The sequence below is a fragment of the Siphateles boraxobius genome, unplaced genomic scaffold (genome assembly GCF_051911475.1).
Source record: "Siphateles boraxobius isolate OS27281-9 unplaced genomic scaffold, OSU_SipBor_1 160, whole genome shotgun sequence".
Taxonomy (NCBI): domain Eukaryota; kingdom Metazoa; phylum Chordata; class Actinopteri; order Cypriniformes; family Leuciscidae; genus Siphateles; species Siphateles boraxobius.
This window is the reverse complement of record NW_027508767.1, coordinates 1,502,501-1,515,000: the sequence shown is the minus strand read 5'-3', so window position 1 is coordinate 1,515,000 and position 12,500 is coordinate 1,502,501. Positions and strand designations below refer to the sequence as shown.

The 12,500-nt window shown below is 36.7% G+C and overlaps 13 non-coding genes across 13 annotated transcripts; all 13 read right to left on the bottom strand.

Annotated features, from left to right (window-relative positions):
• Positions 1-4,841: 4,841 nt before the first annotated feature.
• LOC143739662 (5S ribosomal RNA) lies at positions 4,842-4,960 on the bottom strand. Its single transcript, XR_013204388.1, has one exon. It is a non-coding gene; the product is annotated as a 5S ribosomal RNA (ribosomal RNA).
• A 379-nt stretch (positions 4,961-5,339) lies between these two features.
• Positions 5,340-5,458, bottom strand: LOC143739650 (5S ribosomal RNA). The gene has a single exon (XR_013204376.1). It is a non-coding gene; the product is annotated as a 5S ribosomal RNA (ribosomal RNA).
• A 378-nt stretch (positions 5,459-5,836) lies between these two features.
• On the bottom strand, positions 5,837-5,955 carry LOC143739639 (5S ribosomal RNA). The gene has a single exon (XR_013204365.1). It is a non-coding gene; the product is annotated as a 5S ribosomal RNA (ribosomal RNA).
• Positions 5,956-6,334: 379 nt separating this feature from the next.
• Positions 6,335-6,453, bottom strand: LOC143739627 (5S ribosomal RNA). Its single transcript, XR_013204354.1, has one exon. It is a non-coding gene; the product is annotated as a 5S ribosomal RNA (ribosomal RNA).
• Positions 6,454-6,831: 378 nt separating this feature from the next.
• LOC143739616 (5S ribosomal RNA) lies at positions 6,832-6,950 on the bottom strand. Its single transcript, XR_013204342.1, has one exon. It is a non-coding gene; the product is annotated as a 5S ribosomal RNA (ribosomal RNA).
• A 482-nt stretch (positions 6,951-7,432) lies between these two features.
• LOC143739604 (5S ribosomal RNA) lies at positions 7,433-7,551 on the bottom strand. The gene has a single exon (XR_013204331.1). It is a non-coding gene; the product is annotated as a 5S ribosomal RNA (ribosomal RNA).
• Positions 7,552-7,930: 379 nt separating this feature from the next.
• On the bottom strand, positions 7,931-8,049 carry LOC143739592 (5S ribosomal RNA). The gene has a single exon (XR_013204319.1). It is a non-coding gene; the product is annotated as a 5S ribosomal RNA (ribosomal RNA).
• Positions 8,050-8,428: 379 nt separating this feature from the next.
• LOC143739580 (5S ribosomal RNA) lies at positions 8,429-8,547 on the bottom strand. Its single transcript, XR_013204308.1, has one exon. It is a non-coding gene; the product is annotated as a 5S ribosomal RNA (ribosomal RNA).
• Positions 8,548-9,030: 483 nt separating this feature from the next.
• On the bottom strand, positions 9,031-9,149 carry LOC143739568 (5S ribosomal RNA). Its single transcript, XR_013204297.1, has one exon. It is a non-coding gene; the product is annotated as a 5S ribosomal RNA (ribosomal RNA).
• Positions 9,150-9,528: 379 nt separating this feature from the next.
• On the bottom strand, positions 9,529-9,647 carry LOC143739556 (5S ribosomal RNA). Its single transcript, XR_013204286.1, has one exon. It is a non-coding gene; the product is annotated as a 5S ribosomal RNA (ribosomal RNA).
• Positions 9,648-10,026: 379 nt separating this feature from the next.
• LOC143739930 (5S ribosomal RNA) lies at positions 10,027-10,145 on the bottom strand. Its single transcript, XR_013204640.1, has one exon. It is a non-coding gene; the product is annotated as a 5S ribosomal RNA (ribosomal RNA).
• A 379-nt stretch (positions 10,146-10,524) lies between these two features.
• Positions 10,525-10,643, bottom strand: LOC143739545 (5S ribosomal RNA). The gene has a single exon (XR_013204275.1). It is a non-coding gene; the product is annotated as a 5S ribosomal RNA (ribosomal RNA).
• A 384-nt stretch (positions 10,644-11,027) lies between these two features.
• LOC143739534 (5S ribosomal RNA) lies at positions 11,028-11,146 on the bottom strand. The gene has a single exon (XR_013204264.1). It is a non-coding gene; the product is annotated as a 5S ribosomal RNA (ribosomal RNA).
• Positions 11,147-12,500: the final 1,354 nt, after the last annotated feature.

Sequence of the window (12,500 nt, the reverse complement as noted above, 5' to 3'; positions counted from 1 at the left end):
AATGTACTGTATCGGTAAAAAACCTTCTTTATATTCATATAAAACATCTCTCACTTTAACTATTCCAACTTCCAACCATTTTTTAAAATAAATTTCCTTCCCTTGGTTTAAAATGCCAGTGTTTAGGAATAAAGGCTGATTTAAAATTCTTTCTCTTCCATGTAAATTATACCGTACATTTACAAAAAACTTTCCCCAAGCACTTAAAACCTCTCTATAAAACTTTGGCAAACCCACTGTCATCCACTCTTTTGTTCTCATCCATAAAATATTGTCCCCCAGATTAAAATTCCCACATTTGTTTAAAAAATACTCCATTGTTGTTTTCCATTCTACTTTATTACATTCATCCAGATACTTTTTAACCAATTTAACTCTTAGACTATTTTTCCTTTGCTCCACATCCATTAATCCCAAACCTCCTTTATCTACCACCCCTATTAAAGTATTATATGCGATTCTAGCTGGTTTGCCTTCCCATAAAAAATCTAAAAAACATCTTTTCAACCTTTTTTCCACCCACACTGGCATTGATGACACATATAAAAAATACCACAATTTCGATGACATTAAAACATTCAGGATTAAAACCTTCCCCTTTAAATTAAGTGTCCTCAGTTTCCAAAAGTTAGTTCTTCTTTCAATACCTCCCACTATTTCTTCCCACATGTTTTCTCTCACTTTGTCTTCGTCTTTCCCTATTAAAATCCCTAAAATCTTCATTTCTTTGACTTCCTTGAACTTAAAATTCTCTGTTAAGTTCACTGTCTCTCCAAATCTCATGTACAAAGTTTTTTCTTCATTCACTTTTCCTCCTGACCCCTTACAAAACCTCTGTACTATTTCCATTATTTTGGTAACACTTTCTTCTCCTCTAACAATAAATGTTGTGTCATCAGCATATTGAAATATTTTGTTATCCTCTATGAATTCTTCAACCTCTATTCCTTTAATCCTCTTTTCTTGTTTGATTGCTAGTCCTAGCGGTTCTGCCACCAACGAGTACAAAAGGGCTGATAAAGGACAACCTTGTCTTATTGAGCGCGTTATTCTAAAACATTCAGTTAAAAAACCATTACATTTTATTCTTGTCACCGCTCCCTTATATAAAATACGAACCCATTTAATAAAATTCTCCCCAAACCCAAAACTTTTTAAAACATCAAAAAGATACTTATGATCTACTCTGTCGAATGCTTTTTCGAAGTCTAAGCTAATTATGTAACCCTCTTTCTTTTTATCTCGCATGTACCTTATCGTGTCTTTTATACTCATTATCGTATCCGCAATGTCTTTTCCTTTCACTCCATATACCTGGTTTGTTGTGATTATCTTTGGCATTATCTCTTTCAATCTATTTGCTAAAATTTTTGCCAAAATCTTCAAGTCAGTATTAAGCATTGTGATAGGTCTATAGTTTTTTAGTTCTGTTTTTTCTCCCTTCCTCTTATATATAAGCTTCATCAATCCCATCCCCATTCTTAACATCATTCCACCTTTTTCAAAAATCTCTTCATAAACATCCATTAAAATATTTGTTAATATATCTTTAAAAGTTATATAAAACTCACTTCCTAAACCATCAATCCCTGGGCTTTTCCTTTTGTTCAGTTCATTTATAGCTCTTCCTATCTCTTCTTTACTTATGCTTCTATCACACTCTTCCTTCTCTTCTTCACCTACTTTTGTTTTTATTAATTCCATTAGTTCCATTTTTTCTTCCTCCTTTACATCTTCTGCACTAAAAAGCTTTTCAAAAAAATCTTTTGTTTCATGTAAGATTTCCCCACTTGTTTCTGTTATTTCACCATTACCCTTTTTTATTCCTTTTATCATTTCTGATCTTCCTTTTTTCCTTTCCAAATCAAAGAAAAACTTTGTACACTTTTCCCCTTCAACCAGATATTTTGCTTTACTCCTCAACATTGATCCTTTATATTTATTTTCTTCAATCTCTTTCAATTCTTCCTGTATTTCTTTAATTTTTTGTACATCTTGCACTTCTTCATCAATTTGCTTCTCCAACCTTTCTCTTATCTTTTTTTCTTTATTCTTTTTACATTTATGCTTTAACGTACAATATTTTATAGTGAATTTTTTCGCTAAAAATTTTACATTCTCCCACCAAATTCTTTTGTCTTCTACATACATTGCATTTTCTTTTTCTTCTTCAATCATCTCTTTTATTGCTAAAACATAATGTTCATCTTTTAAAATGTCTGTATTTAAAACCCATACACCCGGCCCTCTTTTTCCTGTATCCCAATCCAACTGTACAAAAAAAGCCTTGTGGTCACTCAAACTTGATTCTTCATACCTTAACTTATCTATAAAACCTTCTATATTCCTTGTACATAAAACCATATCTATCCTTGTTTGACACAAAAAATTCCCTACAATTTGTCTTCTAGAAAATTCCCTTTTCTTTTCATGTCTTTCCCTCCACACATCAATCATTTTGTTCTCTTCCATTAATGACTTTAACTCTTTCCTTCCCGTGTCCCTTTTAAAAACCATACCATCTGCCATATCTTTTTTGCTAAAAACAGTGTTAAAATCCCCCATCATAATTATATCTTTATAATTCCTTAAAACACTCTTGACAATGTTAAAATATTCTCTTTTTTCCTTTTCTTCATTTGGTGCATGTATATTAACCAATAAAATTCCCTTCTCTTCATAAGTAATTTCCACTACCATACATTTTCCCACTTTGTCTTTATATATTTCTTTACCATTTATTCCACTATTTTCTCTTATTAGAATTGCCACCCCTCGGTCATATCTTGCATCTCCATTATTATACCAAAATTCTCCTTTCCAATTGTTTCTCATTTCATTTATACACCCCTCTCTCCAGTTGGTTTCCTGTAGCAAAATTATATCCTCTTGTTTACACATTTCTTTTACTTTATCAAATTTGTTGATATTTAAAAGACCTCTCGCATTAAAAGTCACAATCCTCAGAACCATGAAGCAAAGAAAAACATACATGTAGCTGTTCATTTATCATTCTATCTCCCCAAAGTCCTTTAGCAATTCATACCTATTCACATTTCTCAATGTGTCCTCATTAACAATTTTTTTCCTTGCAGCCCCCAAATATGGTTTTACCTTAATTGATCTCCTTCTTTTCATTTGCATCTCTGTTTGGTCCTCTTTTTCCTCTTCTCTGTCATTCTCAGAAGTTGTTTGATCATTTACAATTTTTGACTGTTCCCTTCTATCCATAGAAATTCCACAAACTCCAGGCATGTCTATTTGCATTTCTACTTGATCCTGTTGTTGGTCTTGTTCTTCTTGTGAGTTCCATTCTTCTCTGGGTTCTCCTTCGTCCTTTTCTGCTGTTTCAGCTTGTGTCATCGTTGTGGCTTCCTCCTGTTCCTTTTCGTTGTCTCCCTCATGCACCTGCCCGCTTACTCCTTCTTCTTCCTCGTCCTCCTTGTTTCTCATCCCACATTCACATTTGTTGAGCACTTCCTTGCAATCCAGGCACTTCACTGCTTTGCAGTCCCTCGCAAAATGCCCCATCTCACAGCACTTGTAACACTGGTAGTCCGGACAGTCCTTCACAATGTGGTCCGGGCTCATGCACAGCCGGCAGGTCCTCACCTGATGACTATGCATCACCCGAAAGTATTGCGGTCCTTCTTCCGTCTCAAGCTTAGTGCTATACGGGAGTGAGATCACTTCTCTGGGGAACCTGGTTTTTACAAACCTCGTTCCATCCTCGATACTTGTGCCCGGATAGACTCGCCTTCTCATCTTAGAGACGGGGAAAACCCCCCATCCCTCCAGCTTTTTAAAAATGTCCTCATCGTCCATATAAGCAGGCAAGTGCATAAATGAAACCACATAGTCTCTATTTTGCAGTTTTTGTACCTCACATTTTTTCCCTTTGATGATTAGTCCATCCATCAGCTCTTCCGTGTCTTCTTCTTTCTCCAACGTCACCTCGTAGTTATTCATTTGTTTAGGTCGAACCGCCAAGATTTTCCCATCTCCTATTTTCTCTGTCACTGCTTTAATAATATCCTCCGCCCTTGCACCTCTCACATCCATTAAATCCACTGTAACTGTTGCTTCTTTTGCATAAACTCTTTTCATGTTTTCTTTCCTTGCTTCTTTATCCTTTCCATGTCCATCTCGTCGTCTTTGTTCCAGTCCAGTTTCATTACCAGTTGATGTTCCTCCTGCCATTGCTGTGGTCGATGCCGTTGATCCATCCATTTTAAACAAAAACACGCTTAAACACCCCCCAAACAGCAAAAGCTGCTGGGAGGAAAACTCAAACAAAATAAAAAAATAAAAATAAATATATATATAAGGAAAAAGCGAACAAAATAAAAAAACGAAAAAATGGTGAGCCTGTCTCACCTACTGCAAACTTCAAACTGCCAAATCACTTCCTGGACTGTACCACTATCACAGATCGGGCGTGACCAAGGTGGTATGGCCGTAAGCGAAAACTGCTGCCAAAATTGGGCAATTTAAAAGGTTAGACCATTAATGAAGAAAACTAAGAAGAACTTTTGAAAAAACTCAAACTCTTTCATGCTCTCTGAAGAATCTCAGAGACTTTTAAAGGCTTTCTGAAGAAGCTCAGTGAGTCTTTTTTTTAAACTAAGAAGAACTTTTGAAAAAACTCAAACTCTTTCATGCTCTCTGAAGAATCTCAGAGACTTTTAAAGGCTTTCTGCAGAAGCTCAGTGAGTCTTTTTTTTTAAACTAAGAAGAACCTTTGAAAAAACTCAAACTCTTTCATGCTCTCTGAAGAATCTCAGAGACTTTTAAAGGCTTTCTGAAGAAGCTCAGGGACTCTTTTTTTTTTAAATCAAAAAAGCTTACAGCACCTGGTATTCCCAGGCGGTCTCCCATCCAAGTACTAACCAGGCCCGACCCTGCTTAGCTTCCGAGATCAGACGAGATCGGGCGTGACCAAGGTGGTATGGCCGTAAGCGAAAACTGCTGCCAAAATTGGGCAATTTAAAAGGTTAGACCATTAATGAAGAAATCTAAGAAGAACTTTTGAAAAAACTCAAACTCTTTCATGCTCTCTGAAGAATCTCAGAGACTTTTAAAGGCTTTCTGAAGAAGCTCAGTGAGTCTTTTTTTTAAACTAAGAAGAACTTTTGAAAAAACTCAAACTCTTTCATGCTCTCTGAAGAATCTCAGAGACTTTTAAAGGCTTTCTGCAGAAGCTCAGTGAGTCTTTTTTTTTAAACTAAGAAGAACTTTTGAAAAAACTCAAACTCTTTCATGCTCTCTGAAGAATCTCAGAGACTTTTAAAGGCTTTCTGAAGAAGCTCAGGGACTCTTTTTTTTTTTTAAATCAAAAAAGCTTACAGCACCTGGTATTCCCAGGCGGTCTCCCATCCAAGTACTAACCAGGCCCGACCCTGCTTAGCTTCCGAGATCAGACGAGATCGGGCGTGACCAAGGTGGTATGGCCGTAAGCGAAAACTGCTGCCAAAATTGGGCTATTTAAAAGGTTAGACCATTAATGAAGAAAACTAAGAAGAACTTTTGAAAAAACTCAAACTCTTTCATGCTCTCTGAAGAATCTCAGAGACTTTTAAAGGCTTTCTGCAGAAGCTCAGTGAGTCTTTTTTTTTAAACTAAGAAGAACTTTTGAAAAAACTCAAACTCTTTCATGCTCTCTGAAGAATCTCAGAGACTTTTAAAGGCTTTCTGAAGAAGCTCAGGGACTCTTTTTTTTAAACTAAGAAGAACTTTTGAAAAAACTCAAACTCTTTCATGCTCTCTGAAGAATCTCAGAGACTTTTAAAGGCTTTCTAAAGAAGCTCAGGGACTCTTTTTTTTTTTAAATCAAAAAAGCTTACAGCACCTGGTATTCCCAGGCGGTCTCCCATCCAAGTACTAACCAGGCCCGACCCTGCTTAGCTTCCGAGATCAGACGAGATCGGGCGTGACCAAGGTGGTATGGCCGTAAGCGAAAACTGCTGCCAAAATTGGGCTATTTAAAAGGTTAGACCATTAATGAAGAAAACTAAGAAGAACTTTTGAAAAAACTCAAACTCTTTCAACCTCTCTGAAGAATCTCAGAGACTTTTAAAGGCTTTCTGAAGAAGCTCAGTGAGTCTTTTTTTTAAACTAAGAAGAACTTTTGAAAAAACTCAAACTCTTTCATGCTCTCTGAAGAATCTCAGAGACTTTTAAAGGCTTTCTGAAGAAGCTCAGGGACTCTTTTTTTTAAACTAAGAAGAACTTTTGAAAAAACTCAAACTCTTTCATGCTCTCTGAAGAATCTCAGAGACTTTTAAAGGCTTTCTAAAGAAGCTCAGGGACTCTTTTTTTTTTTTTAAATCAAAAAAGCTTACAGCACCTGGTATTCCCAGGCGGTCTCCCATCCAAGTACTAACCAGGCCCGACCCTGCTTAGCTTCCGAGATCAGACGAGATCGGGCGTGACCAAGGTGGTATGGCCGTAAGCGAAAACTGCTGCCAAAATTGGGCAATTTAAAAGGTTAGACCATTAATGAAGAAAACTAAGAAGAACTTTTGAAAAAACTCAAACTCTTTCATGCTCTCTGAAGAATCTCAGAGACTTTTAAAGGCTTTCTGAAGAAGCTCAGTGAGTCTTTTTTTTAAACTAAGAAGAACTTTTGAAAAAACTCAAACTCTTTCATGCTCTCTGAAGAATCTCAGAGACTTTTAAAGGCTTTCTGCAGAAGCTCAGGGACTCTTTTTTTTAAACTAAGAAGAACTTTTGAAAAAACTCAAACTCTTTCATGCTCTCTGAAGAATCTCAGAGACTTTTAAAGGCTTTCTGAAGAAGCTCAGGGACTCTTTTTTTTTTTTAAATCAAAAAAGCTTACAGCACCTGGTATTCCCAGGCGGTCTCCCATCCAAGTACTAACCAGGCCCGACCCTGCTTAGCTTCCGAGATCAGACGAGATCGGGCGTGACCAAGGTGGTATGGCCGTAAGCGAAAACTGCTGCCAAAATTGGGCAATTTAAAAGGTTAGACCATTAATGAAGAAAACTAAGAAGAACTTTTGAAAAAACTCAAACTCTTTCATGCTCTCTGAAGAATCTCAGAGACTTTTAAAGGCTTTCTGAAGAAGCTCAGTGAGTCTTTTTTTTAAACTAAGAAGAACTTTTGAAAAAACTCAAACTCTTTCATGCTCTCTGAAGAATCTCAGAGACTTTTAAAGGCTTTCTGCAGAAGCTCAGTGAGTCTTTTTTTTAAACTAAGAAGAACTTTTGAAAAAACTCAAACTCTTTCATGCTCTCTGAAGAATCTCAGAGACTTTTAAAGGCTTTCTGAAGAAGCTCAGGGACTCTTTTTTTTAAACTAAGAAGAACTTTTGAAAAAACTCAAACTCTTTCATGCTCTCTGAAGAATCTCAGAGACTTTTAAAGGCTTTCTAAAGAAGCTCAGGGACTCTTTTTTTTTTTTAAATCAAAAAAGCTTACAGCACCTGGTATTCCCAGGCGGTCTCCCATCCAAGTACTAACCAGGCCCGACCCTGCTTAGCTTCCGAGATCAGACGAGATCGGGCGTGACCAAGGTGGTATGGCCGTAAGCGAAAACTGCTGCCAAAATTGGGCTATTTAAAAGGTTAGACCATTAATGAAGAAAACTAAGAAGAACTTTTGAAAAAACTCAAACTCTTTCAACCTCTCTGAAGAATCTCAGAGACTTTTAAAGGCTTTCTGAAGAAGCTCAGTGAGTCTTTTTTTTAAACTAAGAAGAACTTTTGAAAAAACTCAAACTCTTTCATGCTCTCTGAAGAATCTCAGAGACTTTTAAAGGCTTTCTGAAGAAGCTCAGGGACTCTTTTTTTTAAACTAAGAAGAACTTTTGAAAAAACTCAAACTCTTTCATGCTCTCTGAAGAATCTCAGAGACTTTTAAAGGCTTTCTAAAGAAGCTCAGGGACTCTTTTTTTTTTTTTAAATCAAAAAAGCTTACAGCACCTGGTATTCCCAGGCGGTCTCCCATCCAAGTACTAACCAGGCCCGACCCTGCTTAGCTTCCGAGATCAGACGAGATCGGGCGTGACCAAGGTGGTATGGCCGTAAGCGAAAACTGCTGCCAAAATTGGGCAATTTAAAAGGTTAGACCATTAATGAAGAAAACTAAGAAGAACTTTTGAAAAAACTCAAACTCTTTCATGCTCTCTGAAGAATCTCAGAGACTTTTAAAGGCTTTCTGAAGAAGCTCAGTGAGTCTTTTTTTTAAACTAAGAAGAACTTTTGAAAAAACTCAAACTCTTTCATGCTCTCTGAAGAATCTCAGAGACTTTTAAAGGCTTTCTGCAGAAGCTCAGTGAGTCTTTTTTTTTTAAACTAAGAAGAACTTTTGAAAAAACTCAAACTCTTTCATGCTCTCTGAAGAATCTCAGAGACTTTTAAAGGCTTTCTGAAGAAGCTCAGGGACTCTTTTTTTTTTTAAATCAAAAAAGCTTACAGCACCTGGTATTCCCAGGCGGTCTCCCATCCAAGTACTAACCAGGCCCGACCCTGCTTAGCTTCCGAGATCAGACGAGATCGGGCGTGACCAAGGTGGTATGGCCGTAAGCGAAAACTGCTGCCAAAATTGGGCAATTTAAAAGGTTAGACCATTAATGAAGAAAACTAAGAAGAACTTTTGAAAAAACTCAAACTCTTTCATGCTCTCTGAAGAATCTCAGAGACTTTTAAAGGCTTTCTGAAGAAGCTCAGTGAGTCTTTTTTTTAAACTAAGAAGAACTTTTGAAAAAACTCAAACTCTTTCATGCTCTCTGAAGAATCTCAGAGACTTTTAAAGGCTTTCTGCAGAAGCTCAGTGAGTCTTTTTTTTTAAACTAAGAAGAACTTTTGAAAAAACTCAAACTCTTTCATGCTCTCTGAAGAATCTCAGAGACTTTTAAAGGCTTTCTGAAGAAGCTCAGGGACTCTTTTTTTTAAACTAAGAAGAACTTTTGAAAAAACTCAAACTCTTTCATGCTCTCTGAAGAATCTCAGAGACTTTTAAAGGCTTTCTAAAGAAGCTCAGGGACTCTTTTTTTTTTTAAAATCAAAAAAGCTTACAGCACCTGGTATTCCCAGGCGGTCTCCCATCCAAGTACTAACCAGGCCCGACCCTGCTTAGCTTCCGAGATCAGACGAGATCGGGCGTGACCAAGGTGGTATGGCCGTAAGCGAAAACTGCTGCCAAAATTGGGCTATTTAAAAGGTTAGACCATTAATGAAGAAAACTAAGAAGAACTTTTGAAAAAACTCAAACTCTTTCAACCTCTCTGAAGAATCTCAGAGACTTTTAAAGGCTTTCTGAAGAAGCTCAGTGAGTCTTTTTTTTAAACTAAGAAGAACTTTTGAAAAAACTCAAACTCTTTCATGCTCTCTGAAGAATCTCAGAGACTTTTAAAGGCTTTCTGAAGAAGCTCAGGGACTCTTTTTTTTAAACTAAGAAGAACTTTTGAAAAAACTCAAACTCTTTCATGCTCTCTGAAGAATCTCAGAGACTTTTAAAGGCTTTCTAAAGAAGCTCAGGGACTCTTTTTTTTTTTTTAAATCAAAAAAGCTTACAGCACCTGGTATTCCCAGGCGGTCTCCCATCCAAGTACTAACCAGGCCCGACCCTGCTTAGCTTCCGAGATCAGACGAGATCGGGCGTGACCAAGGTGGTATGGCCGTAAGCGAAAACTGCTGCCAAAATTGGGCAATTTAAAAGGTTAGACCATTAATGAAGAAAACTAAGAAGAACTTTTGAAAAAACTCAAACTCTTTCATGCTCTCTGAAGAATCTCAGAGACTTTTAAAGGCTTTCTGAAGAAGCTCAGTGAGTCTTTTTTTTAAACTAAGAAGAACTTTTGAAAAAACTCAAACTCTTTCATGCTCTCTGAAGAATCTCAGAGACTTTTAAAGGCTTTCTGCAGAAGCTCAGTGAGTCTTTTTTTTTTAAACTAAGAAGAACTTTTGAAAAAACTCAAACTCTTTCATGCTCTCTGAAGAATCTCAGAGACTTTTAAAGGCTTTCTGAAGAAGCTCAGGGACTCTTTTTTTTTTTAAATCAAAAAAGCTTACAGCACCTGGTATTCCCAGGCGGTCTCCCATTCAAGTACTAACCAGGCCCGACCCTGCTTAGCTTCCGAGATCAGACGAGATCGGGCGTGACCAAGGTGGTATGGCCGTAAGCGAAAACTGCTGCCAAAATTGGGCTATTTAAAAGGTTAGACCATTAATGAAGAAAACTAAGAAGAACTTTTGAAAAAACTCAAACTCTTTCAACCTCTCTGAAGAATCTCAGAGACTTTTAAAGGCTTTCTGAAGAAGCTCAGTGAGTCTTTTTTTTAAACTAAGAAGAACTTTTGAAAAAACTCAAACTCTTTCATGCTCTCTGAAGAATCTCAGAGACTTTTAAAGGCTTTCTGAAGAAGCTCAGGGACTCTTTTTTTTAAACTAAGAAGAACTTTTGAAAAAACTCAAACTCTTTCATGCTCTCTGAAGAATCTCAGAGACTTTTAAAGGCTTTCTGAAGAAGCTCAGGGACTCTTTTTTTTTTTTTAAATCAAAAAAGCTTACAGCACCTGGTATTCCCAGGCGGTCTCCCATCCAAGTACTAACCAGGCCCGACCCTGCTTAGCTTCCGAGATCAGACGAGATCGGGCGTGACCAAGGTGGTATGGCCGTAAGCGAAAACTGTTGCCAAAATTGGGCAATTTAAAAGGTTAGACCATTAATGAAGAAAACTAAGAACTTTTGAAAAAACTCAAACTCTTTCATGCTCTCTGAAGAATCTCAGAGACTTTTAAAGGCTTTCTGAAGAAGCTCAGTGAGTCTTTTTTTTAAACTAAGAAGAACTTTTGAAAAAACTCAAACTCTTTAATGCTCTCTGAAGAATCTCAGAGACTTTTAAAGGCTTTCTGCAGAAGCTCAGTGAGTCTTTTTTTTTAAACTAAGAAGAACTTTTGAAAAAACTCAAACTCTTTCATGCTCTCTGAAGAATCTCAGAGACTTTTAAAGGCTTTCTGAAGAAGCTCAGGGACTCTTTTTTTTTTTTTTTTTTTTAAATCAAAAAAGCTTACAGCACCTGGTATTCCCAGGCGGTCTCCCATCCAAGTACTAACCAGGCCCGACCCTGCTTAGCTTCCGAGATCAGACGAGATCGGGCGTGACCAAGGTGGTATGGCCGTAAGCGAAAACTGCTGCCAAAATTGGGCAATTTAAAAGGTTAGACCATTAATGAAGAAAACTAAGAAGAACTTTTGAAAAAACTCAAACTCTTTCATGCTCTCTGAAGAATCTCAGAGACTTTTAACTCTCTGGGGTCGAGAAACGCGCCGGCGCGTTTTGCTGTTTTTTCTCCACATAGCAGCAACATAGACTTAAAATACTCCGTCATTTTTGGTCATATAAATAAAATCAACACATGATTATAAACTATAGAGGGTCTTCTTTTTTTGTGTACACTCACATTAACATCAAAACCGTGTGCTTTTGTAAAATGAAGAAAATAAACAGGGTGTGCTTTCTGCCTCTCTGTCTCCGTTAAAATTTTTTCTGGTGCACGTCTCTAAATTTAAACAAAGCTCAGCGAATACTATTCACACAAGCACGAGCAATATATCTTTATTATCATTTAAGTTTGTACTTTTAAAATATCTAATTCAAAACTAAAATAAATAGTCTCTGTTTATGTAATCTATTAAAAAAGAGAGAGGTGTCAGCCGATCTCATTATCGTTCTCTTAGCTCATTATTCTGCTAATCTGACACGCCCACGGAGAGCGCGCGCGGTATTCAAACGCAAATGATCTGAAGCAACACATGCAAAGTGTCAACGCCCCTCATAAACGCGATAACCCAACAAATGTAATCATCAGATTAATGTAGCCTATTTCTTCTTGCGAGGCTGTGTGAGGAATAATCCTGGGACATTTACCTCAGAACATGTACTGTTTTTTTTTTTTCATTTCGAGGAGCAACGGATCCATCTGATAAGTAAGTTTTTTTTTATTATTGTTCTAATCGCGATATCATAGTGTATGTAAACCGCAAAAAGACTGTTTAAATATGAATCGCGTCTGTGTGTGAATGAATGAACTGAACAGTTTTTACCAAACCCTATTGCTATACTGAGATGAGTGAAAATCGACTGAAATATGTTGAAATAACGTTAAAATGTCTTTGTATTAGCAATGTATTAAACTGCAAATTAATATTTATATGCCCTAATATAGGCTATCATAAAAACAACAAACGATATGCCTATGTTACAGAAGAAATATGAAAGACAACATTTCGTTGACTAGTTTTTGGATAGATTATTAACTGTTTACTGTAGCCTAAACTATAGACTACTGCCACATTGAATAAGCTTTTGTTCACCAATTTCTGCTCAAATGTTAAATATATTAGGCTATGTTTGTTTTGTCAAAAATAAAGTCATCAACTAGGATGCTATTATAGTGTTTGTTCCAATGTAGGCTTTATTCAAACTAATGAATCCTTAACTTTGAAATATGTATGATAAAATGTATACTTTAGTTTTT